This window comes from Lacerta agilis, chromosome 10 (genome assembly GCF_009819535.1).
Source record: "Lacerta agilis isolate rLacAgi1 chromosome 10, rLacAgi1.pri, whole genome shotgun sequence".
In the NCBI taxonomy this organism is placed as follows: Eukaryota; Metazoa; Chordata; class Lepidosauria; order Squamata; family Lacertidae; genus Lacerta; species Lacerta agilis.
The window spans coordinates 30,363,784-30,391,436 of NC_046321.1; the positions used below are offsets into that span (position 1 = coordinate 30,363,784).

The following is a 27,653-nucleotide window of genomic DNA, read 5'->3' on the forward strand; positions in this document are numbered from 1 at the left end:
GAAGTGTGCATGCACATGAAAACTCATACCAAGAACAAACTTAGTTGGTCTCTAAGGTGCTACTGGAAGGATTTTTTGATTTTATATTTTGTTTAAACATTAACATGTCATTAATATTATTTTTAGTTTTGCTTACTAAGCACAGGTCAAATAAACATGTAAATCAGATCCCAGTCCATTTAAGGCATTGGAAATGGAAAAATCCAGGAAACGTAATTATTTTCCCCCATAAAAAAACCCAAAAAACCTTCTTCGTCTTATGGCCATGAATGCAAAGTGCTCTACCAACAAACACTCCTAGCCCAGCAGGAATACAGATTGAAGGTATATAATATTGAAGAGTGGCAAAAGACAAATTAAAACTCTCTAAAAGTACACCTCCACCCCTCCACACACTCCTAACCATTTTTCTCCAGTGAGAATTTCAATTTCAATGTAGCAGTGAAAATTCCTCCCCATATCTAAGTCCCCCCCCCAAAGATAAAGCTTTGAATGACATAGGATGGGGAGAGGGTGTGGCTATTGGAAATGGCCCAGTTGTTTTTAGTCACTTTCTGATGCTGGGTGTTATGTATTAAGACTGGCTGCAGTTCTCACTCAGGGCCACCAGTATGCAAATGAAGGATTGAGAGCTGTGTTCACTGATTGGTTAGTTAGTTGGAATTTGTTACTGTTACAAGTTACTTAGTATTATATAAGGCAGCCAGCTACGCTGTTGTGTCAGACACAAGGAGCAGTTCTAACTGCTGGAATAAAGAGCTGCTGATCTAAAGAGCTGTGTCCTTCGTCCATCTTTCCCATAACTTAACACTGTGCCTTCTCTGTCCGTACTCCTAACTCAGCATTTAGCCAGGTGTGCTAATGGGTGCAGGAGGCTTGGTATCCATGGCTTATGTAGGGGTACAAAGGGGCACTTTGGGAGTCCTTCTAGCTTAGTCCCGCCTCCCCCTTCCAGTTTGACTGTTTTGAGTAGTCATTACAATTTCTAGACAGCTATTTTATCATTAAAAGCAAGGATTTATAAAAAGCAGATTAAAAACCAGCAGTTTTCTGAGATGCTCTCTGTTTGCAATTCCATTTAAACATGTGGCCCTGCAAAATAAAATTTCCATGCAATGTGTCTCTTTTTCTCCTTAGGAATGTGGTGCTGTTTGTCCATACGACCGTTCCAAATTATTTACATCTTTACATCACACTGTTCTGAGCAAATCGCATTTCAGCAGGGCCAAACGCTTACTTAATTCGGAACTGTTTCTCTCTCAGCTGCTTCCATCCTAATGCGGATGCTGCCTGTTTGAAATGTCCCACCCACGGTGTACTGTTTTGGGAATCTCTGCAGGGAACTCTGGGACAGGTGCCCAGAAAGCCTCTGAACAGAGTCTAAAATTACTTTTAAGTCAAGCAATGCTAATGTGAACGCAGAGCAAGCCCATAACAGTTTACACGGAGCCATCTGCGCTCAAGATGTGTCCACACAGCTGGTTGAGTCTCCTAGGCTGCCAAGGTTGGAGCTTGGCCTCATCCACACACCGAGAGGTGGTGGCAGTGTACCATGGACCACTTGTTCCAGCAATAGTTAGCTAATGGCTATCATCGTAGTTCCACAGGATCATAACCCACGCATAACCCAGGAAGGTGCTGCTAGGCCCTCAGCACCAGTGGGTGATCATGACTACAAAGCCATCAACAAGGCCACCATGACTTTTCATTAGGTACAATTCAATGATACAATATATCCTTGAGTAGTTGCTAAGAAAAATAAATACTTTACAAGAGAGAATAATCCTCAAAGAAGCCGAAGAGAAATAATGGCCACAATCCAGACCCACCTGCACAAAGTGGGATACACAAAAATTGCTATATAAATGCTGCCTGGTCTGAGTTGTTGGGCTATGCATGGGGGTATGGGGGGCATTCCTATATCTTCATTGCCAGAGGCTTCAGGTGAGTGGAAGGGACCTATGATGGGAATTGATTGTGTATTTAATCCTGAAGTCCTATGTATGGGGGAAACTACAAAAGAAACAGCTGGATGCCTGAATTTAAAAAGCATGGGGCTTGGCTCACTCTTTAATCAAAAGAGCCCCCAGCAGAGTTTAGACACACAAGCATGTATATCATTTGTGTAGCACGGAAAAAATACGTTATTCGACCTTTAAATAACTCATTTTAGACACTTACAGTGTGCTGCTTTGTCTTTCCCCCTGTCTCTACCCCTTTCACAGTGAATAGACCACACGTTTTAGTAAGTTTAAATGCCCCAAAGGTGAGGGAGCGTGGAGCCTTCTCTAGCAAATTCAGGTCTATGGTCTTAGCCTCTTAAGGCATTAACTAACATATACTGTACATGCATTTTTAGGTTTCACTGCAAAAAAAACTCCCACAACCTGCTTGTTGTACTTTGGGTCCAATAAATTACAATAATTCACAACAGCACAGCTAAGTGTAATGGGCCTGTTGTGGCTGTGGTAGATAGTGCCCAGGACCCTGTGGGCTCTATCCCCACCCCAGCCTTCCTCACCCTCTTGCCCTGTGTGCTGGCTGGGGCAGATGGGGACACCAGGCTGGGAATGACAAATCATCATATATCAGCTTGGTTTAATGCATTTCTGCCTAATACTGTGACTAAGATCCAAAGAACCATGTAGGTTAGTTTTGTTTGCTCAGTAGGGCTTTGGGGCTGTGCTTTTCAATAGCTTCCTCTACTGCCTGGCAAATCACAGAAAACCAAGTTAGAAATTGTTACTGAAACTCTCCTCAGTTTCATGTTTTAACCTATACAGTTGCTTCTAGTGCCAGGTATTGTATGCCAGCTAGCTGCAGCCACAAACTCCTCCTGCCATCACCACCTCCGACTCTCCTGCACCTCCTCTGTGTGGAAGGGATGCCTCCTCAGAGCAAGGCATTGTGGAAATGTGGCTCTGCAGTACACTTGTTCCACTTCCACACTGCAGAGAAATAAACCTTCAAAAGCCAAAACACAGGAGTAAATTATAAAGCCCACCTACAATTCAAGGTGTGGTGCAGCCAGCACGGTGCCTTCCGATGTTATTGGACTCCAGTTCCCATCAGACCTGGCCAGCATCGCAAGGCATTAAGGGAGTCGTAGTCCAATACCATCTGAAGGGCATCACTTTGTCTACAAATAGTCACAGCTGTAGCTAAGCTAGTATGCAATGAATTATTTTGAAAGTGTGCTTCGACTCGGAAGTTATACTTGCTTCATTCCACCACCACCCCACCCCTGCCGCTGCCTAATTTTAGGTGGACCATTAAAACGTTTTTGTTCTGCACAGCTTTTGGCTGGCTATAAATGTCATTAACTCCACTCTGTTTTTTAATGCAGATTTTTTCCCTCTTGTTCTTGATCCGTTTTTCGTATTGCTTTAAAGTTAGTTATAAATTGACTTGAGCAACCTTTTGGCACTGAAAGGAAACTCTCGTATCTATTTGAAGAGAAAGAGATATATGAATATCAACGCTTTAGTATTTATGACACCTAAACATGAACATGTACATTCTGAAAATCTGAAAGTAGTTTTTAATAAAAATTACTGATGAGTCATGCCCCTCATCTTCATAAAGTGTCAGGCTCATTTAGCTTGTACACTGTCTGCTTAAAGTAAAACAAAAATGTGCCCACCTACATCCCATTGTCAAATGCTAAAGGGTAGGGGAAAATATAGGAGCAGTAAAATAAAAACCAAACCAAAACAAAACCCCACCACTCTCAAGTCACTTCACTGGAATGGGAGGGAGAATTGAGTAGAGGGTGGGGACTGAGAAGAGATGGTGTACAACTCAAACCACAGTATTGCAGGGGCATTTGGCACTACTTGTATATAATTAGATGTATATATCTAAAATATTTGCTACTGGGAAGAGATTTACAATAACCCAGTTTCTTCATAGTCTTTTCCAAAACAGAATTCCAAGGTAGCTGCCCACTTTAGTCCCTAAAGTAAAGCAAATACCGGTAAATGAGAAACTCTGGAATTATTTGTGTGTGTTTATCAAAGGTGAAAGCCTCCTCAAGAACAGATGCAAGTCAGTGAAAACAGACGCCCCATGCAATCCTTTCTCCATACCTCTCTGTTGGGCAAATGCATGCTACTATTGTCCAAGTTCCAAGGCAAGGGATACACAAAACCCATTCCAGCTCTGGACCACAAGCAAAACCCCATTTCGACCCCCCCCCCCTTTACAATGGACCCTCTAGTTACGTACTGCTCTGGATATGTAACTTACGGGTTATGAACACGGCAAACCTGGAAGTGTATATTTCCAGGTTTCACCGAGCGCACATGCGCAGAAGCGCTCTGTGCACTTCACGCATGAGCAGAAGCACTCTGCACACTGCAGCACCTCTGCCTACCAGTGCTGTCAAGTATCCCGTTTTCCCCGGGATTCTCCCTTATTTCAAGCAGTTTCCCACTGCTCTCCCTTATTTTTTATTTCCCTTAAATTTCCCGTTTTTAATGGAAGCAGCTCCTCCCCTGCTGGCCAGGGACTGGGTGGGAAGACCTCGCCTACTTGGAGAGAAAAGCCTCAGCCCTCAAAGCAAGTGGGAGCCGTTTCCCGTGCTTACAGGGGGGTGTATTCCTCCCCCTGCATCAGCCCCTATCCGTTGCCGCCGAGCCCCTCAGCCGGCCAATAGGGTTAGCTGGCGGGCGGAGCCTGGCTGCCTTTGAGCAGCTGCTGCTTCCTGTCCTGTTTTGATGGGATCAGACAAGAAGACGATGGGGCTCCATTGCGCAGAGCACATGGCTGCCCTCCTCTTTGCTCCGCTCCGAGCCTGACCCCGCTTGGAGTTTACATTGCTGCTCCACCCACTTTTGCTTCTGGCTCCGCCCACCACTGACATGTGACTGTCCCCGGGATAGGTGAGACTGCTGATCCCTTATTTTCAAATCCGAAACTTGACAGCTATGCTGCCTACGGACTTTTTGGGTTGCTGACAGACCCCTGGAACAAATTTAATTCATATCCAGAGGGTCCACTGTATTTGAAATTACATTTTAACTGTTAATAAAATATGTGAACTTACAAGAATGGCACAATACATTCTACTTGAAATGCCAGTCATCCATCTTGTACAAAACCACCACTCTTGGGACCATAGCCCAGAGGCAAAACACATGTCTTGCATGCAGGAGTGCCCCAAGTTCAATTTCTGATTATCTCCAGGAAGGAGCTTGGGTGGAGGGCCCACAAAAGACCTCTGTGTAGGACTTTTGAGACCCACTGTCACTTACGGAAGACTGTACTAAGCTAAACAATGGTCTGGTTTAGCGACAAGCAGGCTTCAAAAGTAATAGTTCCTTTAACTGAACAACTTTTTTGGGCTGGTACATCAGGTATACAGATATGCAATTGTTAATACAGTGGTACCTTGGTTCTCAAACTTAATCCGTTCTGGAAGTCCGTTCCAAAACCAAAGCGTTCCAAAACCAAGGCGCGCTTTCCCATAGAAAGTAATGCAAAATGGATTAGTCCATTCCAGACTTTTAAAAACAACCCCCAAAACAGCAACTTAACATGAATTTTACTATCTAATGAGACCACTAATCCATAAAATGAAAGCGAAAAACCATGTACTGCATTCACACAATCTATCCATCAGTGGCTGGACTGGGTTCCACACAGTCACAAAAACAAAGAGAGAGAGCTGCAAATACAAAAACCCAAAATAAATAGCAAAAATGGACAGACCCCAGCGTAACACTCAAATTGGAAGCGTAACACTCAAAATGGAGCACGTTCGCCTTCCAAAAAAAGTTCGCAAACCGGAACACTTACTTCCGGGTTGCAGTGTTTGGGTTCAAAGTTGTTTGAGTACCAAGGCATTTGAGAACCAAGGTACCACTGTACAGTTGCCTCCCCATTTACGTGCAATCAGCTTGCACACGACCACGTATATGCACAGCACCGGGAAAGAAAGAAATAATTGGAATCATAACCGGAAATGGCGGGAAAGAGCTGGAGAGTTCTTGTGGCTCGCAAGCAGACTCTTCCCGGAGCCCGAAGAGGGCGTCAGTGTGGGTGGAGGAAGCCCCAAAGCTCAGTGGGGCTTTGTTTAGGCTGCTCAACCTCCCCACAGGTAGCACACCAGCAGCACTTGCTTTCCTACATGTCCTGCATGCTCCTGCCAGCCCCAGAACTTCACATCTGGATATTTAGAGAGAAAGCTGGAGAGCAGGGGGAAATAGGCATTTAGAGGCTTTTTAGAGGGTCCTCCACGCTTTATGCGATTTCACTTATGCATGAGGGGCCCCAGAACATAACCTCCTGCATAAGTATATTTCTATTGGTGAAATTGTTGTCCTCCGTGAGTCTAGTGCTTGAAATGTGGCCCTTTAACTTCTAAAAAAAAAAGGCTAAGGGGAAAGTTACAAAGGAAAAGCGAGGCAGGGCCCCTCTGGCCCACCTGTAATTTGAACACTGCTTATGCCTAATGGATGAGATGGAATAGAAATGTAATAACTAAATATAACCTGCCAGGTGACAGGCATACCCACATGTCTTTCCTCACTGCTTTAGCAGAAACATTTAGAAATTCCACTAAGACCTGCTCTGGCATACATCTTAATTAACAATCTAAAGCAAAGGGTGAACAATGAAGTCCAAAATATGCTGATAACACAAAGCTGTTCATTACAGTAGAGTCCAAAGCAGTCTCTGAAAGAGTTGCAGAAAGATCTCGCATAATTGGATTACTGAACAACACAATGAGCACATGAAATTTAATGTTGATAAGTGAAAAATAGTGCATGTTGGGGAGGGAAATAATCTGCTCTCTGTGGTTGGATTTTTGAATAACTTGGGAAAGGATTTTGAAGGCATTGTATATAGACCATTGAAAACACCACTTCAGCATACAGCAGCCATTACTAAGGCAACGAATGTTACAGATAGTTACAAAAGCAATGGAAACGGTTAGGGCCCATCTAAAAATCATTATGTGTCTAGCTGGACCTTGAGGACTTTGTTCTGTTTCTATCACCCTGGGTCAAATCAAATACTGTAGTACCGTATTAGAAAATGCACAAAGGAACAAGTTTTAGAAAATTCGAGCTAGGGATTAACATTTTAGAAACTATATGGTGTAGAGAACATGTGTTTGTGTGTGTGGCTAAAAACTATTACAGTCATACTTCGGAAGTTGAATGGAATCCATTCCGGAACTCTGTTTGACTTCCAAAACGTTCGGAAACCAAGGTGTGGCTTCCGATTGGCTGCAGGAAGCTCAGGTTCAGGTTCCAAAGAACGTTTGAAAACCGAACACTCACTTCTGGGTTTGTGGCATTCCAGAGCCAAAGCATTCGAATCGCAAGGCATTCAACTTCCGAGGTACAACTTTATTTGCCTTTGGCACAGCAATCTTATGCTCACATTATGTGAGGATCAAAGCTAATATCACCACTATTCTGGTGGAGTGGCTACTGTATCCAATGTGAGGTTAAAAAGGTAAAGGTAAAGGACCCATGGGTGGTTAACTCCAGTCAAAGGCAACTATAGGGTGTGGCGCTTGTCATCTCAATTCAGGCGGAGGGAGCTGGCGTTTGACCACAGACAGCTTTCCGGGTCATGTGGCCAGCATGACTAAACTGCTTCTGGCGCAATGGAACACTGTGACGGAAGCCAGAGCACACGGAAACGCTGTTAACCTTCCCGCCGCAGCAGTACCTGTTTATCTACTTACACTAGTGTGCTTTTGAATTGTATCCAATGTATGATCAGCCCAGGAGCGGAGAGGGGAAACACACAAAAAAAATACAACAATGGCATAAAAACACATGCCCAGCAGCCCTAGAAAGTCCTCCTGTGCCCACAAGCCAGCCATGCACTGGGAAAGTGCATTAACTCCTGATGATGGGAGGGAAGTCCAGCACATGCCTCTGCAGCGCCTAATAATAATAATAATAATAATAATAATAATAATAAATTTTTATTTATACCCCGCCCTTCCCAGCCAAAAACCGGGCTCAGGGCGGCTAACACTAATTAAAATCACAGGAAAACATAAACCCAATCAATTTAAAATAACAGATTAAAATACAAATTTAAAAATTCAATATTAAAACTGCAGTCTCATTTTCAAATAACCCACCAATAAAAGAATGAAGCATAAATATCAAACAGAAGCCAACCCAAAGGCCAGGTGGAACAGCTCCGTCTTACAGGCCCTGCGGAAAGATACCAAATCCCGCAGGGCCCTGGTCTCTTGTGATAGACTGTTCCACCAAGTCGGGGCCAATGCTGAGAAGGCCCTGGCCGTAGTTGAGGCCAACCTAGCATCTTTGTTGCTCGGGACCTCCAAAAGATTATTATTTCTATACATGCACAATGATGCTACAGCAGTAGCACCAGTGGCAGAGACAGCATCAAACATGATACTGAAGGTTCCCAGGCATTCCTACAGACAGGCGTTTGAATCCTCTTATGCTTCTCACAGCCACCATTTTTGGAGCATTGCACCAAAAACAGAGGACTAATACCTACAAAACATACCAGCCACATAGCTCGCTGGGCTGGATGTCTGTAGAGAGCATGTAAAAGACCCACTCAGGTTGTGAAAGATGGTGTCGCCAAGCAACCCAAGGAGATGGCAAGGACATGCCACAGAGGCAGACACAGACAGGCACCCCAATAACAGTAGCCTCCAGTGAGTCATTCCAAAGGGCATGGAGCTGAGAAATGGGGGGTGGGGGGTGGGAGTTCAAGCCCAACTAGGTGGAAGAAAGAAAACATGCCTCCACTCACCATTTGCATGCATAGAGAAAAGTCAAGCCTGGGTCAAAAAAGGAGGAGGTAACAAGCCTTGAACCCACACTCAAACTGAGCAGTGTTCTCTGAGACACTCAGTTACAGCAGCAGACAGCAACCAGACCCAGAAAGTTCAATTCCCCAATGCCTGAAGTCCCAACACCCACCCATAGATGTCAGGAGCACAGGGGGTGCAGAAGGAGTCCCATCCAAGTCGAACAGCTAACTTTTTATGTGCTAGAGCCCCCTGGTTTAAATCTAGAGTACTACCCCGCAATAAAAAGGGCCAGGCATGCAAACTGGAGCCAAACAGGGCAAATGCTGCATAGGCTCCAGCTGGGAAACAATCTGGTCCTGTGGGGTAAGCCAACCCTTTTGGCCCACCCTAATCCCTGTGACTAATCCACTCCACTTCTGCTATTTTGCTGGATAGCCCAGCCCTGTTGGGTGACATCCCAGCAGGACCCCTTGACATTTCCATTATCATATCATCACCCCCATTGTCGGAATACGTTTCACGGATCCGCCATGGATTCATATTTATTTGGTTATTTTATGAGTTTTTCGAGGTCTACTTTTGGTATAACTGCGCGTAAAAGTGAAAGTGAAAGCATGAATGAATAGTGTGGTTCACTTACAAGATTAATCCGCCTTTATTTTATAGATCCGGTCATGTTCAAAGTTGTTAATGAGCGTTAAACTTGCTTCCCGCCCTTTTGGAGGGCAGCAACAGTGATTTTATTGGTTAAGGCATTATTGATGATGTCACGTTTGTTCCCTAATAAAAGGCAGAGGCACCCCGCTTAGGCGAGAGAGATCGCACGTTCTTCTTATGTTCTTTTAGTTGGGTTTTAGTTGAAGTCAAGTTTAGTTTAAGGGACTAGGAGCGGGCTGGATGGGTTGGATGGGTTTTTCTTTAGTTAGAGTTAGATCGCGGAAGATCATTCGGTTTTAGTTTTAGATAGGTTCTTTTAGGTTAGCCTAGGGTTAGGCCCGCGGAAGATATTTCGGTTTTAGTTTATTTAGTTAGCCTCGCGGAAGATCGGGCGTGCAGGGACTTTAAGCTTAGGAGAACTTAGCTTAGGGGACGAGCCTATGCGGGTTCTGCCGAAGCCACTAAAGATACAACCGGTGTCTGTCTTCCTTTGGGGTTAAAGGGGGGAGTAAATTAAAAATTTTAATTTCTTTAAGCTGATCCGCCTATTCAGAGTCAGGGTATATATTTTATTTCACGAGGCAACCGTTCATTAAAGAAGGCAATTAGGAACTCACACTTCATCGGAGTCGTCAATTGGCTTACTCAACATCCTTCAGACTGTGAGGCTTGGCCGGCGACCGTGCTCAAAAGCACGCGGAACGCTGGCCGCTTTCCCCGCAACTGGTACCTCGTGCATAACCAGTCTAAGGCCGTGCACGAGGAGCTCCAGCACCCAAACCCCGACACCCCATCTCTCCCTCCCTCATCCCATTCTCCCTCCCACAGCTGACTGCTACATGCACACTGGCAACATCACCCATCCCACTTGTTTCCCCCTTCAGACTCCAGGGAACAAAGTGAGTCAAGAATGGAAGGGGCATTGCCCTTGAGCCCATCAAACTCCCTGTAGCCTGCCATGCTCATACTGGAGTAGGAGAAAAGGATCCCTTTCAGCACTCCATGGCAACAAAAAAAGCAGCACATGCAGTATAGTCAAAGCCTTTATTGAGTAGCATACTGCTAGAGTGCACAACATGCTGGATTAAACTAGTAATAATAGTACTCTTCCATTCCAGCTCTACTCAAGATTACTCAGAAGTTGTCCTATCTGGTTCAATGGGGCATGCATCGGATTATAATGGTACAGTACACTACTGACCTATAGCCTTCACATGCACAGCACAACCTCACTAGCACAGATATTTTTCTTTAAAAATGGGACTAAGATTCAGGCGCAGCAGAGGCACCAGTGGCTGTTAACCACCAGAAGAGCACAAACAGCACTCACGGTATCTTTAAGGTCAGGGGTGAAAAAATCTAGGGATCAGAAATCCAGAATAGGGTTGCTGAAGAGAGCAGAAAGGAGGAGAAAGCAGAGGGAGACGAGCTGGCTCCTTCAATGGTAACTAAGACTTCTGAAATTAGATTGTTCCCTATTGGTCTTAGTCACAATATTTATCAACACTACTTGAATTAACCTGATGGTACTGGATAAACATGTTTTGGGAAGACAACAGTCCAGAAGTCAAAATAAATTATGTCTAGTTTACCAAATAAAATGTATGGTAATCTAGTGACTACAGTTTATTCTATGCTTTCTCCAAGGAGCTCAAGGTGGCATTGCTAGTTTCCCTGTCATTTTTGCCTCATAACACATTATGTGAAGGAAGCGACTCTATGAGCTTTATCAGAGATTTGGATCCAATCTCGCCAATCTCTCCTGCTGTTTCTTCCCAGGCTCCTTTGATCCTGAAGGTAGCATATAGTCACCATGGCAATAGTCAGTGACAACCTTCCCCCATGAATTTGAAAAATTACCTAGTCATGACATTTAAGTTGGTGGCTATTGCCACACCTTGTGGAAGTTAATTCCATAGTTTAACAATGTTCTGTTAGAATAAGTTTGGGTCTAGCTGCCCCGAAGTCCTTTAGGTACTGGTAGAGAAGTGAAACAGGAAATTGGCAGATGGAACAGCAGAAGTGTTTGTTGCTGTTTCCTAAAGATCCTTCAGATGGTCTGTTTATTCAGCATTAATTGTGATTCACTTGCACAAAGCTTATGTGGCGACTAGACTATGTCTGGTCTTTATTGAGCATCGAGACCAACTAGTTATATGGCAATGAGCTTTCATCCTGAGTTGATTGTGTAATAAGGTAACGCTCCCTTCCTTCTGAAGAAAATTAAGGGGTCTGGAGTGATTATACCTGCCATTAGGTGCCTCAAATATTTGTTGCCAAGCGATGGGGGCAAGTTTGGTGGGGACTCTTCTATCTGAATACTTCCAAATGACATGCATCAAACATAAACCCATGCAGTAGTTCATTATTTGCAGATTCTGGTATCACATGTCCATTGCATGCTTTCTGTTGACAGGAGTGTTATGTGTTGTTGTTGTTGTTGTTGTTGTTGTTGTAATTATTATCACTATTATTAGCCCACCCTTCACTCTAAGGTACCAGGGCAGGTTACAACAATTAAAACACAATGTTAAAAACATTTTAAAAGGACTTATGACCACAAAGGTAGGTCCTAAAACTATACATCTCAAGTGTTAAAAGTCGGGATAAAGAAAATGTAATTGTTTCAAGTCAGCACCCACCAAAATGTTCTGCACTTTCATTATTGGTAAAGCCATGTTTCACAGAATCAAAATGGCTGACAAGAAAAGAAAAGATGTCAAAGAAACCACAATCTCGAAAGCAGCTTTTTATTGTAACAAGAAATTAAAAAGTGCACTCAGTTCACCAGCCAACATATTTCTGATATATTTGTCTATCAGCCCTCAACTGTGGCTCCTCAGTAACATGCCTCTTTTATCTTGAAATCACTTTTCAGTCTCTCTCATTTAGATTAATGCATGAAAAGCTGCACTAATTCAGATTTATTCTGCCTCTCCATTTAATGCCTTTCAAGCAACATAAAGCACGTTTGGAAATAAAAATTGATGCATGACTAACACACGCCACCAGTATATTGGCGCAAAAGTGACGATCTGGCAGAGCTGACTGTTAGGTTTTGCCTTTATTCCTACACACACATCCCAATTAGCCACAAAAGCTTTTCAGAGAGCAAGTGTTTGAGGTTTGCAATCAAGGTTTCTGGAGACTTTGATTTTCCCTACTGTCATCAGTACCGAGACACACAGACTCATTCAGATTTAGTCCGCCAGGATCATCCGAACAAATAACCATCCTTCAGATTCCTCAGGCTTTCCTCTGATCTCACACCCTCGAGCAGCAGTCCCTTTGCCACGACCCCCTGAAACTGAGGGGGAGGAAGAGCATATTTCTCTCTGTCTTGTTTCTCCACGTGAATTATAACCGCTTCCAGTTGCCACAAAATGTCCTGCTCCATCTAACAGGATGCCCTCAAACCCAAACCGTCCAAATCCTACAAATGTAGAATAATATTTATTTTTAGTTGATTCTGTGTGACACACATTTTCTCCAAAGAGCTCAAGGTGGGATACAGGTTCTCTCCCTCACCATCACACCCACACAACAACCCTGCACTGGCAGGTTATGCTAAGAGACCGTGACTGGCCCAAGGTCACCCAGAGAGCTTCATGACTGAGTGGAAGGTTGAACCCTGATCTCTCCTGGGTTCTAGTGCAACACTCTCATTGCTACACTGCAATGGCTCTAAAGCATATGAATATAAGAAGAGCCTTGTGGGATCAGGCCAAGACTTTTCTTGCCCAGAATCCCGATTAGAATATTGGCCAAATTATGCTACTGGAAGCTTGCAGCAGGACATGAAGACAACTTCCTTGTTTTTGCCCCCTTCCTCATCCCGCCCTCACCCACAATCTGGAACCCAGAAGACTAGTACAGTACCTCCAGACCTGAAGGTTCCCTTTAGCTAACATGATTAATTCCCACTGATAGACCTGTCACTTATAAATTTGCCTAATCCCATTCTGATCATAACACCTTGTATGTGGCAGTGAATGCTATGCATAATACGGTACTTGCATTGTGTGAAGGACTATGTCTGTGCTGAATCTACCATCACTAAATTTAATTGGGTGACCCCAAACTCTTGTATTAAAACAGAGGGGAAAGGGGGGAAACCCTCTTTCTCTCCACACATAACTGTGTAAGTCACAACAGTGGCTAACCTGTGGCCTTCCAGATATTGTTGGGACCCCAACTCTCATTAGCATCAGTCATGTATGATCATGGAGTAGTAGGAGACTCAGGTGGTAAAGCGGTTTTTATAAAATCAAAATAGCCCAAAGAGAACCAAGCAGTGGCGTAGCGTGGGCTGCCAGCGCCCGGGGCCACACAGTGGGGATACAGAAATGGACAGAGTACACTTGTGCATTCAAGTGCCTAATGGCGTACGTGTCACCCAGGAAATCACAGCCACATAGATAAGAAAATAAGAGTTGTTCTGTTGTCTGGAGAGGTCACTTCCTAGTTCTAATGGAGAAGCTGTTTTCTTTTATTATTATTACTAAATTAATTTTTATAAATTTTTCATTAATAACAATCCAATGGAGGCCACATTAATACAATACCAAATCATGCCAAATCACAATACAATGAAAAGGCCAATTAATCAGTTCCGAATTCAATGTTTTTGGATGACTTCCTGTGTTCCGGTTATCTGAAGTTGATGTTAATCCTTGGTCCTGCTCCAATTCTCTTAATTAGTCCAAATTCTACAATTCCGATCTTATTCCTTTGTTTTAGCAGCCACTGGTGTGCTTTCGTTCGTATTTAATAAATCCATATCCATTAACTTGCAGAGGGAATTTATATCCTGTAGTTTCTGTGTGAAATATTTGTTTGCGTTCTTCTTTTCCTTCATGTTGTAATCAATCAATTTTCTTCAACATTGCCCCTCCTCCGAAAACTCATTTCTAAGTATACCACAACTCCATTTTGCCTCTCCAAAACCGAAAGCACTCCAGTGTCCAGCTGTGACTCTTGGCTTACTTCCAGCATTTATCTCCTTTACTCCTTTCCAACTTTCTAACTGGTGTCTTGCCAAAACCATAATAAATAAAAATTAGAGTTCTCTTTAGTAGGCAATGTCACAAATCATCAAAGTATTTCACACAGTCTGTTCTTTCAAGTAGTCCATAAATAAAATTATAGGTTCTTGTTGAATCCCTCTTGCATTTCATATATAGCTATAATCCATTCAGTGAAGGCTTGCTGAATCATAACACAACAAATATAATGTAAATATAATGTAAAACGAAAACAAAGGCTCCCCTTCACTTACTTAGCGTTCCAATTACGATAGCGAGAGTCCTCTCCAGATCAAAACCTTGGCCCTCAGTGGCTGATTCATTTAGCAGGTTATCTTTCTCCTTCATCCAGAACACATCTGTTTCTTAAGTCCAAATTTAGATCCATTTTAAAAGAAACAGAAGTACCTCCACTCATGGCGACCGCATTGGGGAGTTTCCAATATGTACAGTGCTATGCACTCTGTGTCCCTGCACTTGCATTCCATCGGAGCGAGAGGCAGTTATCGGAAGATCTGCGGGTCAAATCTCCCCCCCAACCCCGGGGGGCAGGGCTAGCAAGGATAATTACCCCCAGATTATCCTTAATTAACTGCACGGCTAGCATCCACTATCGTGGGAACCACTGTTCGCCATGGCAGGAGCGCCAGCAGTCGGAGAAGCTGTTTTCAACAGAACCCAGCAATGGAAGGGTGCAGCTCTATTAAGGCAGCCCAGGTGTTTAAATTTTGTGCCCCTAACAATTTTGCACCTGGAGCAACCGCCCCTGTGCCCCCCCACACACTAGGCTGAGCCTGCAAGAGTGTTCATGCCAATGTCAAGATCTGCATCAAGGACTTCCTGTTTCATATTTAATTCATGTATGTTTGTGCAGAATCTAATAACAGTGCCTTGACATTTTTAAAACCAGAGTTAAAGCCAGTTAAATAGACACTGGAAATGCCAAAAAAGAGCACAAATTGCTAATTGAACCAATAGGCTATAGGACAGATGGGGAATTATCTTTTTAGACTGCCAATTTAGCAATGCATTCCTGCTGCATGGTAGTTCCAAGACAACATCCTGGAACCACAGCAGCGAGGTTCATGGAAAAGCAAAACAAAAAGATCTTAGGAAATCATGGTGAGACATGGAGGCAAAAATAGGAATTGTTACCAAATGTTGCCATCTTAGGACAAAAGAAAAATAAGGATGATTTAAGGAGAGGAAGGAAACGCACATAGGGCATGGATATAGGGAGGGATCTGGTTCATTTAAAAGATACAGAATAAAAAGCGACTTTTGACACATCACCTGGTGTCCACATGTCCTTGTCATCTAATACATAAAAAATATTGAGGAGATGGAAATTTCTCTAAATTAGATTTGTCAGGTGTCAGTAAGACCCTAAAGAATAACACTAAATACAGAAAGTGGAGGCGCTCCAGATGCAGGTTGGGATTATTTCCACATGAGTTTCTTATGAGAACTGTAGAACAGCCTCCACAACTACCTCCCTAACATAATCCTGTCCTGCCTCACAGTAATCTTTGGCTCAGCATTTTAACATAGTGAATAAGCTACATTTTTCCACTTTAGGCTACAAAATCTATTTTTCTTTTTAATTGATTGATTCCATTTATATCCTGATTCCCAGTCAAGGTTCCTGAGCTGGCTAGCAAGTATACTTCAGATTTTTTATTCCTAGAAGGCCTTCAAGTTGTCTCTTCTCACCCCCACCCCACTGCTGCTTCTTTCGCACACAAAAGCTGCAGAAATGCATCTCTACCAGTTTATTAGAGGCCTGAGATCAATGGAAGATTTACTGCCACCATATTGAAGAGACTCCAACTGAACTCACCAAGTTGGTCGAGGGAATATTGGAAAATAAACCAATGCCAGATTTTCAGTGCTTGATAAGGACTTTGTAACCTTTATAAACATAGGTCTATCCTCAATAACTGGGACAACACTTGCTGAACATAAAAAAGAAATATGTTCATTTTACTATTCAGGCATAAAAGCTTCTGAGGAGACAGGTCCCTGCATGAGGCAAGGTGGTGGGCTGGAAGCCTGGTCTCAAGGAGAGACTTAATGAGCTAAGTGGGATCCAGAAGCCTTTCGGGGGAAGCCTATACTGACCATGACTGACAGCTGGTCTGTTTTTGACCTATGAAACTCTAAATGGCTGACAGCCACACATGGTTGTCATATCCAATTATTTATTTGCAGTTTTCAAACTTTCCAGCATGCAAGTGCTTTTCCTGCTGAAAACATGTAACGTGTGAAACACCATCAAGCTTGGTGGATCAGGGGGTCTAAGCTTGTAACTCTGTCAAAAAAAGAAATGAGATTGGTCTGGCATGACTAATTTTTGAGAAACCCATGCTGGGTCTCAGTAAACACAGCATCCTTTTCTAAGTGCTCACAGACCAACTGTTGAATGATCTGTTCTATGAACTTTTGTGGTAGTGATGTCAAGCTCATCGGTCGGTAGTTACCTGGGTCTTCTTTTCCCTCCTTCTGTATATCTTTTCTTTTCTTTTCTTTTCTTTTCTTTTCTTTTCTTTTCTTTTCTTTTCTTTTCTTTTCTTTTCTTTTCAAGTCACCTGTTCCAAGACAACATCATAAAGTATACTGGGGAATGGATGAAATGTTAGTAGGGCTTGGAAAGGTTGAACTTTCCAGAGACCAGCTGCCCACCTTCTCCAAGTTTAGCCATCTCCTCATATTTTCAGTTTCAACCTCTTCCTCACAGTGAGGCTGTTTTCTCTCTTCCTCCTTGTTTTTCAAGAACTTGGGCACAACTATATGCCTGTCTAAGCAAAATTGCAGGGGGGTGGGGTGGGGATGCAAGTGCACCACTGGCAGATATGGTCCCTAGCTGAATTTTTGAAAATTTCTAATACTGGTAGTCATAGAGCAAATGACATGTGCAGGTGGTGAGTGGGGAAGTCGTGGGAGACAGGACTTCAAAATGAGGAAAGGAGGATGTGTGGGAGCCCAAGCAACTCGTACAAAGAACAAAGCGGGGAAGGATGCACTCACACTGAAAAACTGGAACTCTATCCCTCAAAAGAGACTAGGCTCTTAGTCTTTATCCAGTCTATGACAATTTTTTTTATAATACTGCATCAGATCCCCCATCTATAGAGGCTTTCATGAAAGCTTAAATCATTCCAGAACATCACCCTACCACTTGAACAGCACAAGACCACAGCAACCCATTATTCTAAAAATCTCCTCAATGTACAAATCACAAATGTGGCTAAATCGCCTAAGAGAAAGCCAGCTGTGTGTTAGTGTGAAATGTTGCATTGTATGTGGGGTTCAATCCCCAAATTATGTTAACTTCCCTGGCTGGTGCCCAGTTTTCTTTCAAGTTGCCCTAGGGTTGTTAGAATGCATCATGTGGAGAATTGCCCAGCAATAAGGAGCAACGTGAATAGTAGTGCCACCCAGCAACTCAAAAATACCAACATAAAAAAACAATGAAAAGCACTATAGTGAGTTACAGAATCCTGTTGATAACTATTCTGGCAGGAAGAATGGTGATGAGCTTTGACAGTGACATGGTCAGTGGATGAGGCTGGTAGGACAAGACACATGCAGACATTTTCCTTTACTTTACCCCTCTTACATTGCTGAGCTCCAAAAGGAATGTTCATGGTGATGTGTGGTACATAAAAAGATTGTGACTTCATTTGGAGGACGTTATGCTTTGAGAACTGGTGGATTCAGGAACAAAAATTAATGAAATGGCTATGCATTGCATCTCTTACTGCTGCTTGTGATTTCTATACAACTTTCAGAATATGAAGTTGTTTACAGACTTAATTCATCCTCCAAACAAGGTCATGAATGTTCCTAATTTACAGAAGGGAAGTTGATGTTGAGTGATAATCACAAGACTTGCTTATGACCAGACCACCCAGTAAATAGTGGATTTTGCTGGGATTTGGACCCTGATCTCCCAGCTGACCGGTAGTTCTCTAGTTACTGGGTCACACTCCTGTGTTTTTAGGAAGTGGTTCACTGAAAGAGAAACCAGGTGCCTCTAGCAACCAACCAATTGAGGATGCAAGTCATGGTAAACTGTGATATACAAGCTTAAGTTTTTCTCACTCATCCGCCCTTTTGTGCCAGTCTGCCTGCCTTAAAATTCCATGTTACATCTTGCGCTCAGATTATAGAAAATGGAGCAGCAGATATAATGATCACATTAGTCACTGAAGTATGCAGCACATCAGTTCCATTTCCATGTTCATTCCTAAATCTCTAATGTGTCTCTTTTAAACTTGCGGAGTGCAGATCTTCTGTATATTGTCTAGGTTGGTCTAAATAACTGGAGAAAATGTTTTAGTAAAATGTATGCACAGGTACTCTTACAGCAGACTCCTATATGTGTATACTCAAAGCAAATGCCAGAGAGTTCAATGGTGCTTACTCCCAGGTAAGTGGGTATCAACCTGAACACTAAGGACAACTGAGATTTTATCACTGTGGGATTAAAAGCTGAATAAGCTTTTCTGCATTCCCATTCCAGAAATGTCCAGAAAAATATCTTGTTCCACAGGTTGTTGCATAGGTACCCCAGAATACAACAACAGTTGATATATAATTGAAGTGTTAAACAATAGATGTCAGACTACTAAGCAACAATATTTTGAAAACTGGAAGGTATGGTATCACCATAGGCTGGCTGGAATAGTTTTCATGTTTGCCATAACTGAAGAGTCACCTCACCCTCTGAAAAGAATTGAGAGTCAGATAAAAGGTTTGTTTTGGATCCTCCTCTGCTGAGGAAAGATAGCTGTAATTTTCTCTCAGAGCCCCTTCTATGTTTTTTAAGCCCACAGCTACAGATATAGCCAAGGGATAACACAATTTTAAGAGACCTTTTAGGGCGTAAGATCCTTAATATTTGACACATTAAAAGTGAAATTATTTTTATACTTATGAACTTCAAGATTTTGGCCCCTTCGTTTTTAAATATACAGTTCCTATTGAAACAAAAGCAAAACTTTGCAATATATCCCTAAACTCAGATATTTTAGGCTACACCTCCCATTAGCCTCAGCCCATCATGCTAGCTGGGGCTGATGGATAATGTGGTCCATCTGGAGAGCAGCAGATTGGGAGAAGCTGTTTTGTAATAGGAATTGTACAAAACTGGATCAAGCTGTATTTTGTGGATGTTCCGTTTCCTGATAATATAATATTCAATAAATTGCCTCAAATTTATCAATCAGGGGTATCCAATACAGAATCCTCCAAATGCCAAATGTTGTGGATTACAACTCTCATCATGGCTAAGGTTAATGGAAGCTGGAATCCAAAACATCTGGGAGGCACCACATTGGCTACCCCTGTGTTATATGGCTTACCTCTGCTATCTCATTATGCAGGAGCCCTCTTCCCTCCATCATCTCCATAGTTAAGTTCCCTGGCTTCATAAAGATTATTTTTTTTACCATAGTCATAGCCCAGATGACTCAATTAGGATTCAACTTCCATGGCGCTAGTTTGTGTACCAACAGAGGGAAGCATTTGCAGTACCAAGACAAACCATTCTTCTTGGGCTTCCTTAAAGTTCAAGCATGAAGCAAACAATGAAAGCAAACTTTTTCTAAAACAGATGTCTTTTTTGTATAAGAATATTTATCTGGTACAAGATCATATATCAAAAGGACAAACCAAAATCCTAGCCCATCAACCCTACATTTCCATGACAACAACTGCAATTTATGTCAGAATTAAAACTTCCCCTTTACAGCTATGCACTCAGTTTTTATCACTTTGGAGTATTTAACCGTCTGAAGACTGCAAACACCTGGAACTAATTAAAATGCAGCAGTAGGAAAAACTACACTGACTAGAACCATTATGTATCAGAAGCTATGCGCTGCCATGTTTGATGGGAAAGTCCTAAAAGATTATTGTTTGGTTACTACTGACCAGGAGCACTGGTGGCAGAGGGCGGACCAAGTCCGAAATCTTTTTGGTGCATCCTCCAATATCTGTGACCAGGTATTTCATGCCATTACAGCAGGGTTGAAGAGTCAAGTGTGGGTGCCGAATGGAGCTCTAGCGGCTACTGAAGGGAACACCTCAGCTACTTGAAGTAACAACTACAAAGATTAATCCAGGAGCTCCCTGGTATCAAAGATCCTAGGGCTGTAGAATTACCGATACTTCCTGGCATTCCAGCTCACAAATCCAGATTGGATTAATTTCAGTACACATTTTTAAAGGTTCTCTTTGTTGCCAAGGTTTTTCAGAGAGGGTGAGCTGAATGCAGTATGAAATTCTCCTCTCTGATCTCAGTTTATTTATTTATTTATTTAAGTCATCTAAAATTTGATAAATGCATTTTAATTAAATTGAAATAAGTAAATCAGAGCCTGTTGCCATGGTGAATTAATGTGATGTCACAGGCTCCAGCATCTCGATTTCAAAACAGAATCAGGCAAGAAAGCACAGTGGAGGATGTGGAATTGTAAACATCTATTTTAAGGCAAATGGGTTTGATAATTAGCAAGAAATTTGGTGCAGGAAAAAAACATTTGGAGGGGAGTTGTTGTAAAAGGTAAATGGCAAAGCTGTTTCAAATACTATAAAATAATAATCTTGTGAAGATCCACATTATTATTGCTTTCAGAACTATTTTTTCTTAAAACAACAGCAAAAACAACAACTGTGTTTACAATGATACAACTCGACTTTCACGACTGTTTAGCTTTTATTTTGAAGCAACAATTTCTCATGTGTGTATAAGACCTGATCTCTGGGAGGAAGGGTGAGATAGAAATACAGTACAGTAAACGTTGTTGTTGTTTTACATTTCTTGATTTCCCTGACATGTTTTCAGATATTTTGCCATTTCACAGTGAAGCCTGCTGGAATGGCAAGATCTCCCGCTCTTCATCACCACTATGGCCGCTGCCCAATTTCTTGACTCTCCTTCTGGCCCAATCTGCACCATCTTCCATAAGGCGTATGAAGGTTACTGTTCCTTCTCCTCGCCCCCCTTATGCTTGTTTGCTTGCTCAGAGAGCACTGGTGAACAGGCAGCAACAGAAAATAAATAAATAAAAACACCAGAGCCAGGAGGCTCTAGGAATTGGCAGTGCCCCCCACTCACTACTAGGTCATAAGCCTTGGCAGCTGTCCAGCAATGCTGATCCCTGATGCCAGCCCTACTTAAGGGCTCTAAACCTGTGTGCCAAATAATCTTGCCCATGTCAGCAGTGCTAAAGGCTTGTGCATTTTCACCTATTAAAATTATATGTGAGCCAGATTCTTCAGTGCACCTTCCAGGAAGTCATGAAAGGCGAATGGCTGCAGATCTTAAATGGTCATACACCATATATTCACATTTATTAATTAAATTTCCATACCTCCATGTAACCTCATAGAACTCAGGACAGAGCAAATGCTGCCGTCCTCATTTTAAACTCAACAACAATCCTGTGAGGTAGGTTTAGCTCAGACCAAGTGGCTGGGGTAAGGTCACCCGTTAAACTCATGGCTGAGGAGGGAGACCTAAAGAACTGAATCATCCCCTTAAACCAAGTCCCACACTCAAAGCAACACACCTCTGAGGCTGGGCTAACCAAGCAATACTGCAAATGAGAACTGTGCAAGATACTTTCCCATGTCCCTTTGCAAAGTTTCTATCTACTATGCAGCCTAAGACTTCAACATGATTGATTGCTTCAGTCACATATTCATCATTTCTTTCTCTTCATCCTTTCCCAGCACTACCTTCCACCAGCATCTTCTGTCAAGTTTGCCCAAAGTTATGCAGCATAAACTCTTCTTTCCCCTTGGCTATTCTGCTAACAGCCTAGCTGCACAGTTAGGCATGCCTAAACCTATTGGAATCAAAGGGATTAGGCTCTGAGAGTTGCACCGCCACGGCAGTGACTAAAAGGCTCTCCACAGCAAGAGAAGAAGAAGAGTTTGGATTTGATAGCCCGCTTTTCACTACCCAAAGGAGTCTCAAAGCGGCTAACATTCTCCTTTCCCTTCCTCCCCCACAACAAACACTCTGTGAGGTGAGTGGGGCTGAGAGACTTCAGAGAAGTGTGACTAGCCCAAGGTCACCCAGCAGCTGCATGTGGAGGAGCGGAGACGCAAACCCGGTTCTCCAAATTACGAGTCTACCGCTCTTAACCAATACACCACACTGGCTCTCAAGAGCCCTCTCCATAACCACACTTACATCTTGCTTGAATTGTACTGAAGAAAACCTTTCCATTCTAGATTAGATGGGTCTTTGGCTTGTTCCAGCAGGGCTCATCTTATGTTGCAGGCACTTGGGACAGAAAACTGGGGCATACTGTTGCTATCATGCTCTCCTTTTAAGTTTTTCCCAGGACATTTGGCTGGCCATTGATGGAAATAAGAGTGCTGGACTAGATGGAGACAAGCATAGGAGCCAACTCCTAGGGGCCAAGAGGTATTCGGCCCCCAATAAAATATTTGAGGGGGCATGCCCCCCAATTTCATGGGCTTTGCCATTTAAATGATGTGCATGCATCATGTCATGTGATAAATTATGTGGGTGGGGCTTACTTGGGCCCCCCAAATATATATATTTTTCCAAGTTGGCACACCTGGAGACAAGTTTGCCTAAAAACACAAACTCAGTACAAGACTGGTGGCATCTGAGTCTTTAACACCAAACCATTCCTTTGACACAACATTTACTGAACAATATTCATTTTGCAAAAGGCAAACTAGTGAGGATCAGGCACAAGTGATTTGCCAAAGGCTGCAAGGCGGAGGTGGAATATGAACCAAAATGCTTGTTTCCCTACCAGATCCCTCCAATCAGCACCGACTTCCAAGTAATTTATCCCCCTTAATTTCAACCAGGCCTAGACCCTAGTATTTGCATGTGCAGTGTGAATGTCTCTAAGGAGGCTCCCTTGGAGTGTGACTAGTCTTAGAACATCATCATAATAATAATAATAATAATAATAATAATAATAATAATAATAATAATATATTTATACCCTGCCCATCTAGCTAGTGAGGACCCATTTTCCATTCATGTATTGGTCTTTAGGCTAACTTCTAAATAGGGCTATCCTATTTAGAGAGCCAGTGTGGTGTAGTGGTTAAGAGTGGTAGACTCGTAATCTGGGGAACCGGGTTCATGTCTCCGCTCCTCCACATGCAGCTGCTGGGTGACCTTGGGCTAGTCACACTTCTTTGAAGTCTCTCAGCCCCACTCACCTCACAGAGTGTTTGTTGTGGGGGAGGAAGGGAAAGGAGAATGTTAGCCGCTTTGAGACTCCTTCGGGTAGTGAAAAGCGGGATATCAAATCCAAACTCTTCTTCTTCTTCTTCTTCTTCTTCTTCTTCTTCTTCTTCTTCTTCTTCGGTAGTCCTGAACTTGGTATTATCTGAATGAAATCAGGAATTTCATATTGCTATTCTGTTCTTCTTTACAAAAGATGTTCCTCCAAGCTTTCCATGATGTGTTGCTTGTGTATTTATCTTACATGCATTAAGTTTCTGCTTGCAGGGCTCCTGTAGGCATCTTGCTGACCACTTTGTGAACACGGTATGCAGGTAGGGCTATTCTTGGGGGCCAATGAAGAGGTAAGATAGAGGCAATATTATGTTAGGGGAGAGGAAGTACATCTGGTAGCAAACAGGCCATGCTCATCCTGGGGTACTTTGCCCACCTTTGGTCTCCACCCTGCACTCAGCTCTCACCTGTGGCTCCTAGAAGCTGTCAGCATGCAATAATGGCCACATCCTGGGAAAGAGTTTTGACTGGTGAGCTAAACTAGGTGAGGGAAGCTGATGGGTGTCAAACCCTCAGTGAATTAGGAACTTCTCCTGCATGCGAAGACAGGCCCCAGTGGATTGAGAGGATGAGACCAACAGTGGATCCAACAGTCAAGAAGGCAGTTTCTGCACAAGCTGTAGAGCAGAGCTTTCAAAAGTTTTCATGTCGGTGACACACTTTTTAGACATGCATTATTTTGCAACATGTAATTCAGTTTTACTAGCAAACGGGAGGTTAAACTAATCCCTTTGCAGCCCCAGGAGGAGCGCTGGGAGCATTCATGTAACACACCTACACGCTGCGGCCAACACACTAATGTGTCACACTCGCAACACACAGTTTAGAAAGCTGTGCTGTAGAGGGACATGAGAGGCACATGGGGCTCGTCAACCTGGAGCAGCCCAGAGCCTCCACATACACTGCCCAGGCTTGTGCCCCTGAGAGGTCACTTCAGTGCTGCTAATGCAGCAAAAACAAGGTGGTTTTACTTCACCCCTGGAGGCACACTGCATTGTGTCTCAAGATAGATGGATGCCAACAAAGTTCTGCTCCAGACCACAGCAGGTTAATACCACTTGTCTAGTAAACCCAGGATTTCCCATTTTCACAATTTCAGGAAGTATTTACATCTCTTCTCAACTTTTCATCATACATAAAACTTTCACTTCCAGGTCAATGACTTGGGTAGGTAAAGGTAAAGGGACCCCTGACCATTAGGTCCAGTTGCAGACAACTCTGGGGTTGTGGTGCTCATCTTGCTTTACTGGCCGATGGAGCCGGCGTACAGCTTCCGGGTCATGTGGCCAGCATGACTAAGCCGCTTCTGGCAAACCAGAGCAGCGCACAGAAACACTGTTTACCTTCTCGCCAGAGCGGTATCTATTTATCTACTTGCACTTTGATATGCTTTTGAATTGCTAGGTTGGCAGGAACAGGGACCGAGCAACAGGAGCTCACCCCATCGCAGGGATTTGAACCGCCGACCTTCTGATCGGCAAGCCCTAGGCTTTGTGGTTTAACCCACAGTGCCACCTGTGAAATGAAATGAAATGAAATGGATCAAAATGCATTATTCTTTGGCGGGGCGGGGAGGGGGGATTTTATTTTATTTATTGTGAACACCTTTAGGTTAGCAGCCCTGTACAGAAAGAAGTCAGATCCTTAGTCAAAGCAATTTTCTCCCCAGCCCAGGCCCTCAACACTAAATTTGGATGAGAAAATTTTGAGAGAAAAGAGTTCCTTCAAACCTGCCGTGACTTCTACTGAGCTCTTTTGCAGAGCTGTAGCTTTCTGAAATCAAGAGGCTTGATTTTACACAACATGAAGCAGTGGTGTTTTGGTGTAGGACAATCCTACACCCCTCTGCTCAACTGAGGCTGCTATCATCACAACCAACCACATCCCCACTGGGCACCAACAACACACTAAGGTTATCTTTTCAGTCTGCAGCTTTTCCGTACCTTACAAAGTATCCCTGAGCAACTCAACCCCATGGATTTTTGAACTGGATAATTCAATATTCCTTTCGATACACATATCTGAACAAGTGCAGCTGAAGTATTAGAAAAGTCAAGGGACTTAATTCATAAACTTTGACATGTAACTGAAGTACATATTGGGAATAGCTCCTCAAATATTCCTCCTTTGGGAATAACAATTCACCATGTAAATAAGAATGTGTCCTAAGGCTGCAGGGGGCGGGGTTAATAGGGTTTCTTCAAACACCAATATTTGAGTCATCAGTAAGAGAGGGCCATGGGACAGCACATGCTTTATATTAAAAAGGTCCCAGTTTCCATCCCAAAGATCTCCAGTTAAGGCTGGCACAGATCCACTGGAGACAACATGTTAGACGGTCTGAGTATAAGGTAGTTAAAATGTTATAGAATTTCAAGTCGATAACGATGGTTGGACAAGAGCAAAAGAGATACCTAGTCGTTTCACAACTGGTAACGTCAAGCAAGGATAAATTGTGGCAGATGGAAAACATCACAGGGGGAAAAAAAATATTCCATTCGGATCTTTGAAGAGCTTTCAACAATCACTCCACCCTCAACCTCCTCCATAGCAGCGTAGGGGGAAAACTCGCCCTCCTCCCCGCATTCCCCACCTCCTGCATACTCGCGCGCCCGCGCATTGTTTACACGGGTCTGAAAAGTCTCTGGTTCAAAGCAGAGAAAGGCAAAGATCTGTTCCCAAGGGTTAAACGCTGGGATTGTTGAAAGCCCGCGCGCGTGCGTCCCTCACACTTAACAGAAGGAAGGTTGCTCAAGAATGTGAAACGTGAGCTCGACAGATCCTTCCCCACTAACCGCTTCCCTCCCTTCTGCCTTCAGTAATACATTTCAACAACAGCCTGCTCTTCAAATCCATTCCAAAAGGGGGAAGGGCTCAGGATACACTGAAAGGGGTGGTGGTGTATTTTTCCTTCAAGACTCATCACCACCGAGATGATGAGTCTTTTCATTTTTGATTCATTTCCCGCGCAGTCAAATGAAATAGTTTGTTTTGTTTTTATTTTATTAACCTGCCAAAATTCCGGGATGGGGGAAGGAGACGAGAAGAAATCCATTTCATATGTGTATGTTATATTCATCCTATTTGACGCACCTTAAGAAAGAGAGAGGTCGTGTTTTTTAAAACTGTTTCCACTTTCTAGGTTTCTCCCTCCCCACCCCCATCCCAGGAGTTGCTTGTTGTTTTACCCCCATGGGAATTCGCTCTGGATACCTCTCCTTCCGCATTTCCTCCTATCGAGCCATTAAAACCTGAGTAGTTCAGGGAAGGGAAGTTTTTCTATCACACCTCCAAGAGCTTAGCAATCTTGCCCGCGCCCCTTCCGCCTACATCTCTCTTCCACCCGCCAGCCACAAAAAAAAAGGAAACGTGGGAAACGGAGCAATCATGGTAGGAGCAGAGGAGCAGCTTCTTTTTCTCCCCTGTCACGACTCCTTCCCCTCTGCTGAGGACCTTGGGCACATCAGCCGCAAGAAGACCAAGCCAGCCCCGCTCCCCAGCCCCCCAAGCGATGTAGCCTGAGGACGAATGATCTTTGAAGCCTGACTGTAAAGATCAGTTTCCTCCAGGAGGACATTCTTACCTTGAGATGCTTCCTTATTGTCCCATCTTAGCTCCTGTGTGTGTCTGTGTGTGGTGAGGGAGGGAGGGGGGCTGTGTGTGTGTTTTTTAAAATATATAGATATGATTTTGTTGCACACACACAAAAAGAAAATGGTTAGAAATCCTGTCAAGTCATGTGATTGATTGAATTATTCCCACCCCTCCTTCTCTCTCTCTCTCTCTCTCTCTCTCTCTCTCTCTCTCTTTTTCTATCCCCCCCCCCCTCCGCTTTTAGGACAATACTCGGCTGCCTGTACTCAATGTGTCAGGCCAAACTGGCTGATGACAGAGAGGAGGAGCG

The 27,653-nt window shown here is 43.3% G+C and overlaps 1 protein-coding gene across 4 annotated transcripts in view; it reads right to left on the bottom strand.

Annotated features, from left to right (window-relative positions):
* Window positions 1–27,393, bottom strand: part of TCF20 (transcription factor 20) — a 189,993-nt gene extending 162,600 nt beyond the window's left edge. For 2 of the 4 annotated variants that reach the window (XM_033163414.1, XM_033163421.1), the window contains exon 1: window positions 27,333–27,392. The gene's annotated coding sequence lies outside the window, so the exon portion shown is untranslated. Of the gene's footprint in view, window positions 1–27,332 lie in introns of all 4 variants that reach the window. The other 2 variants (XM_033163419.1, XM_033163418.1) reach the window with 1 other exon arrangement.
* Between the last annotated feature and the right edge of the window lie 260 nt (window positions 27,394–27,653).